Source organism: Gossypium hirsutum, unplaced genomic scaffold (assembly GCF_007990345.1).
Source record: "Gossypium hirsutum isolate 1008001.06 unplaced genomic scaffold, Gossypium_hirsutum_v2.1 scaffold_27, whole genome shotgun sequence".
Lineage (NCBI taxonomy): Eukaryota > Viridiplantae > Streptophyta > Magnoliopsida > Malvales > Malvaceae > Gossypium > Gossypium hirsutum.
Window position 1 is genome coordinate 255,543 of NW_024402771.1, and position 6,976 is coordinate 262,518.

General features: G+C 37.6%; 2 non-coding genes across 2 annotated transcripts; one reads left to right on the plus strand and one right to left on the minus strand.

Annotated features, from left to right (window-relative positions):
• The first annotated feature begins 554 nt into the window (after window positions 1-554).
• LOC121226116 (small nucleolar RNA R71) lies at window positions 555-661 on the plus strand. The gene has a single exon (XR_005923994.1). It is a non-coding gene; the product is annotated as a small nucleolar RNA R71 (small nucleolar RNA).
• A 3,159-nt stretch (window positions 662-3,820) lies between these two features.
• LOC121226120 (small nucleolar RNA R71) lies at window positions 3,821-3,926 on the minus strand. The gene has a single exon (XR_005923997.1). It is a non-coding gene; the product is annotated as a small nucleolar RNA R71 (small nucleolar RNA).
• Window positions 3,927-6,976: the final 3,050 nt, after the last annotated feature.

The window sequence follows — 6,976 nt, forward strand, 5'->3', positions numbered from 1 at the left end:
TTCAACCTAAGCTGTTTTCTGAACTTGTTGGGGAAAACTAGGCTGCTGGGTTGGTCTAGATTGGGTGTAAGTGTTACTGGTTCAAGCCTCTTGGTTACTCCAGGAAAAATTGGGGTGATTTCGCCACAATGGGTTATAAAAATTGGATTGCAGTCCTTGCCTTCCTCGATTTTGGTTCCGATTACCTATATAGTACATGGATTCTGTGTTTGATGGACATTCTTCAAACTAATGTCCTTTCCCACAATAGACACAAGCTATATTTTCAAATTGGTTAGATGGTTGTGCTGTAAAACTATTAGACCCATTAGTAGTAAGATTATTTAGATGTGAGTGAAGTAAGAGCGTCTACTTCATGTATTCTAGCAACTCGTCTTCCTGACATTGCTCAATTGGTTGGCCATTGGTAATTATTGCTGGCAATCCTCTCAATGATTTCATAAGCCTCATTATAAGACTTAGAAATGAGAGCGCCATTAGTAGAAGCGTACACTACCATCCTCGTGTGAGCATTGAGACCATTATAAAATGTCTCAAGTTGGATGCAATGTGGGATTCCATGATGAGGGCACTTTTGTAATAACTCTTTGTACCTTTCCCATGCCTTATACAAGGACTAATCATCCATTTGTTGGAAAATAGTGATCTCGTTCCTCAACTTAGAATTCTTGCTAGGCAGGAAATACTTCATAAGGAATTTTTTTGCTAACTCTTTCCATGTGGAAATTGAGTTCGATGGCAATGAGTTCAACCAGGCTCGAGCTTTGTCCCTTAGTGAATATAGGAACAGCTTCAATCGTAATGCACCTTTGGGTACTCCAGGTAACTTGAAAGAATCGCTCACCTCCATAAATAGTCTTAAGTGTAGGTGAGGATTTTCGGTAGGCATTCCACTGAATTGGCCCATTGTCTGAAGCATCTGGAACATGACTGGCTTCAGCTTGAACTATTGTACCTCAATTTTGGGTTTCCTAATACTCGGATTAAGATCATTAAATACTGGCACGGCATACTATCGTAAAGCTCTATCCCTATCATCAGCAATAAGGATAGGATTTTGAGCAGGGCCTGCTCCATTTTTTTGGACTGGATTTTCGAAGTTCATCTCTTCGATCCTCCTCTGATTTGCTTATCTTCTTCACTGTCAGAAAGTTCATTCTATCTCAGGGTCTACAAAGAGTAGGTCAATAATTCGGTCAATACTCATAAATACCTGAAATAATCACAGAAAATTTAATTAAGTTAAAAATTAAATAGAAAATTAAACCAAAATGCAAAACTAACAAATTTACAAATAATGACTTTTTAAAACAATCCCCGGCAATGGCGCCAAAAACTTGGAACGACGAAAATGTGCAAGTGTACACAATCGCAACAAATAATAAAGTGACAAGTAAATGTCGAGTTACCGTACCCACCGGGACTATGAAAAGAACTATTTATGAATGTTACTTAAAACACTTTGGTGAAGAATAATATTTTATTGAAGAGGGTGATTAAAAACTAAGATTTTAAACTAAGTAGCTAAAGAAATAAATCTCAAATGCATGATGTCAAAATATGATTTAATCAAGATGACATAATTGTTTTGATTTAATTACATTCCTTTAACTTAGAATTATTAACCTCATGCTTATGCTGCTACGAATAAATTCATGGCAACTCGATAATTTGCTAACTTATGAACATATTCACCTACACAAATCCATTCATCTCTTAACATATCCTTATGTTAATTCAAACGATTAAACAGATTTTAATAAGTAAACATGTTAATAAACCGTAATTTATACATATTTTTACCCCATGTTGAACACATTTTATGTATGATTTTTCTTCAGAATTGGTGAATTCGATGTCCTAATGCTTTAATTTCATGTTTTATACTTAAGCGAGCATAGGAGAGCGAAAGGAACAAGAAACAGGCCAAAAAAGGAGAAAATGGGCCAAAGTACGAAATCAATACGGCCTAGACTTCCTCACACGGGCAGAACACATGTCTGTGCTATTCTAACAGGCTCGAGCACGGCCTGAAGTAATCGCACACGGGCGTGTCCTTGCCAAGCCCAAGTTAGTTCCAATTCAAAAGAGGCTAATTTTGAGGGCTTTTAGGCATCCTAAAGCATATAAATACACCCTAGAGGAGGAAGAAAAGGAGACAGAGAGAAAAAGAGGCAGGGAACTGCTCAAGGGAAGCCGATTGATCCATCTCAGAAGCCGGATTCACCATCAAGACTGAAAATCTCCCCTCAATTTCCCTTCAGGAGTTTTAGGTTTTCTTTATGTTTTGTATTCATTATTCTTCTGAGATTTTTTCCTTTTTAGTTATGAACTAAATCCCCTAAATACCTAAGGGAATGAAACCTAAGACGAATCTTGTTATTATTTTTTGAATTGTATGATAAATATTTAACTTGTTCTTAATTATGTGTTCTCAATTCTTGTTTTGATATCCCAGGATACAATTCAAGATAAGCTCTTATTCAGAGGAGGAATAGACCCTATCTAAGAGTACATTTGTCATAATTAAGCGGGGTTGATTGCGCGCCTAAAGATAAGGTGACAAGATTTTGTCAGATTAGGGTGAAACCTAATAAGGGGATCCTTAGATCGAGTTAATACAACCCTAGGGTGTTAATTAGAGAAAAGTCTCAATTATTCAATCTAGGGATTAGATGTTATTAGTCTTGAATAGGGATAATAACATAACTTAGGGATCTCTACGAAACAAGTTAAATGAATAAATCATCCGATTCGGAGTCAGAATAACAAGTGAAGTCTAGGTGGATTCTTCCTTAGGTATTATCTTAATTCAACCGATTTTCCACAAGTAATTCCCCAATTCTATTTTTCGTGCATTCTTAGTTTCGATAATTAGTTAGTTAAAACAAACCCCCTTATTCTTAGGCTAGATAATAAAAAGACAGCCATTACTAGTACTTTTGGTTCCTTTGGGTTCGACAATCCGGTCTTGTTAAAACTATACTACTGTTCAATAGGTACACTTGCCTACATCGTGATAATAGTTAGTTTCAAGAACAATTCATTATAAATATATAAAACTTACCTGTCATGAAAATTGCGGTCAAGTTTTTGGCGCCATTGTTGGGGAACTAAGATATTAGGAACGCTCAATTTTTATTACTTTAGCCATTTATTTTTCTTACAAGTTAATTTTACTTTATTTTATTATTTATTAATTTACTTTTTCTTTCTCTTGGCATGTTATTATAGTTTATGACTAGAAGAAACCCATCAGGACCACTACTTTTTGATGAAGAAATCAATCGCACAGTTCGCAGAAACCAAAGAGAAAAAAGGTGAAGTTTAAGATACATAGAGAACAAGCAAGAGGACGATAGTCAAACCCCAACCAAGGAGATGGCTGAAAACCAAGACAATTAGCTACCTCCTGCGATACCTGCTAAACTAACAAATCAGAATCCTACTCCTCGTACTATGTATGATTATGCTAAACCTAATTTAACAGGAACTGAGTCAAGTATAGTTAGGCCTGTTATTGTTGCAAATAATTTTGAACTAAAACCTAACACTATTCAAATGATACAGCAATTTCTTCAGTTTCATGGTTTGTAGGATGAGGATCCAAACACTCTTTTGGAAAATTTCCTAAAATTCTGCGATACATTTAAAATTAATGGCGTTTCTGACGATGCCATTCGTCTTCAGTTATTCCCTCTTTCATTGAGGAACAAAGCTAAACAGTGGTTGAACTCGTTACCACGAGGGTTAATTACTACTTGGGAATAAATGACAGAAAAATTTTTATTAAAATATTTTTCGCCGGCTAAAATAGCCAAATTACGTAATGATATCTCTTCATTTGTGCAGATGGACTTAGAAACTCTTTACAATGCATGGGAGAGATACAAAGACCTACTACGAAGGTGTCCTCACCATGGATTACCTCTATGGTTGCAAGTTCAAACATTCTACAATGGTGTAAACCCTCGACAAGGCAAATGATTAATGCAGCAACATGGGGAACCATCAACAACAAAACACCTAAAGAGACTTACGAATTTATTGAAGAGATGTCACTGAATAACTATCAGTGGTAAGTCATAAGGACTAAGCCAACTAAAACAGCAGGCGTTTATAACATCGGTTCGGTTACTATGCTGTCAAACCAGGTAGAACTTCTAAATAAAAAGATTGATGGTTTACTTGGTTCTACTCAGGTACATCCAATAATGAGGTGCGAGACGAATGGAGGAGGAGCATGCACAGAGTATCAACCCCTTCAACCCTAGCATCGAGGAGGAACAAGTCCAATATATCGGTAACACTAACTTTAGATCCCAAAATAACCCATATAGTAAGACTTATAATGCAGGTTGGAGGAACCATCCCAATTTCTCGTGGGGCGGTTAAGGAAATTAAAGACCACAACATTCTCCGGGTTTTCAACAACCACCCTATCAGCAGGAAAAAAAACTGAACCTTGAGAAGATGCTGTCTAAATTTATCTCGGTGTCAGAAACTCATTTTTAGAACACCGAGACAACACTTAAAAATCAACAAACGTCGATCCAAGGGCTCGAAACTCAGATAGGCCAGCTTTTCAAGCTAATCTCCAAATGACCACAAGGTAGCTTGCCAAGTAATACTGAACCCAACCCAAGGGAACAACTCAACGCGATTAATGTTCAATATGAAGAAGGATTCGTTGAGCCTGAGCCAGAACCGAGGCAAGAAACTGTGGTGAGCAGAGATCAAGGTGAGGTAGGTCATAATAAAAATAAATTAGTGAATGTCGAATATAAACCTCATGTACCATACCCGAACGCGACAAGGAAAGACGTCTCAGATGAACAATTTGGTAAATTCCTAAAACTTTTAAAAAATTTACATATTAACTTACCGTTTATTGAAGCTCTATCGCAGATGCCAAACGCAATGAAATTTTTAAAGGAGCTTTTAGCAAATAAGTGGAAGTTGGACGAGGCGTCGCATGTGGAGCTAAACGCAATTTGCTCAGCTATTCTACAAAATGAACTACCCAACAAACTAAAAGATCCAGGGAGTTTTACGATTCCTTGCTTAATTGGTAGTTTAGATGTTAATAATGCATTAGCTGATCTAGGGGCTAGTATTAACATCATGCACTACAAAATGTTCAAACAATTAGGTCTTGGGAAACTCAAACAGACTAGGATGATCATTCAATTAGCAGATAAAACTATAAGATTTCCTAAGGGTATTATTGAAGATGTGCTAGTTAAAATCGATAAATTTATATTTCCCGTTGACTTCATTTTTCTAGACATAGAGAAGGATAGTAACACTCCTTTGATTTTAGGATGACCCTTTTTAGCAACTACTAAAATGATTATTGATGTTGGCAAAGGTGAGCTCACACTTTGTGTGGGAGACAAAACAATCACCCTTCAAGCTCGAAATTCTGGCAATACATCAGAAATTGAAGGTGATCGTCTAAACCATTCTACTAAAACTGACAATATGGTGCCACCTACTTTACAGGAAATGAGTCTGAAGGAAGTACATGAGTCATTCCGAATAAATTGTAGAGAACCTATTCATGAAGATCGAAGGCTACAAATCGAGGAGCTAGATGAATGGTGGACGCATAAACTGAAAACACACGATAAACCAAAACTACGCCAAAATGAGCTCAATAACTTTCCAAATCAACTTAAGGTTGGAGATAAAGTATTATTAGATGCCGCAGATCCTCACATTGTCACTACCAAACCGAATGAAGAAATCCCCCTTACGGTACTTAGCATTTTCCCATTTGGTACAATCGAGGTACGTCATCCCAAGTTCAGCACTTTTAAGGTAAACAACACCCGTTTGAAACCTTATTTTGATGAGAATGATAGCAGGAATGAGGAGTATAAACTCCTCGAACCACTATGACCATTCAATGGAAAGGTAAGTTGAGCTTAGACAATAAATAAGCGCTTTTCGGGAGGCAACCCGAGCACTAACTGTATTAACTTCTTTCAATTTTAGTGTTTGACACCTAACTTACTAACAGAACTCTTGAATACAGGTTTACGATACAGACATGGCCAAGCACACAGGCGTGCTTAGGGTCGTGTGAAAATAGGGCAAAGATTTCCCCAACACGGGCTACGAAAAATCATCACGGTCATGCGACATGGCCGTTGACGAACCTGCCAAAATAGGACGGGCGTGCGACACGCCCGTGCCAAGCAACCGTGGTCGAACCTATTAGATTACCACGGGCGTTGAAGAAGCAAACAACGCCAGACACGGCCATGCAACACGGCCGTGTGCACGAACACGCCCAAAGGAACACTAGCGTGGGACAAGTGTCAGATGCACCCAAATTCAAATTTCGCAAATCACACAGGCTGAAATTGGGGAACACAGGCGTGTTACCTGGCCGTGTGCCCCAAAATCTATAAATAGGATGCACGATTCATTGTCTTCTTCACCTAAAAACCCCTAACCCTAGCCACTGCAAGTCCACACGCCCTCCCTACCACGCCCGTGCGCCGCCTCCAACTCCATTTTTGACGCTCATTCTCCCATTTCTAGCATTTTTTTACTCATTTCCCTTTAATTGCACTCATTTTTTTATGTTCTTTTCATCTCTTTATCACTCACATTTCATATCTAGAGTAGTTATTATCTTTTCATGTTCAAATTCTTACTTATTACATGATTTCTCTACTCCATTTGATTAGTTAGAAGTGAATAGACATGGTTAGGATAGTTGAAATATTCATGCCTCTTGTGTTGACATTTTTGTTCATTCATATAGTATGTTGCATTCCATTGTTTGCCATTTTTCCTTATATCACCATGCTAATGCCACAAAAGTATGCCATTGAACTTATTGTTTTAGTTAAACATAGTAGTTGTGGCTAAACATATTTATGGATTTTCCCTCTTCAACTTTAGTCGCATTTTACACTGTCTACTTATCAAGACGAATTGATGTTTCCAATTGCAGGTACCA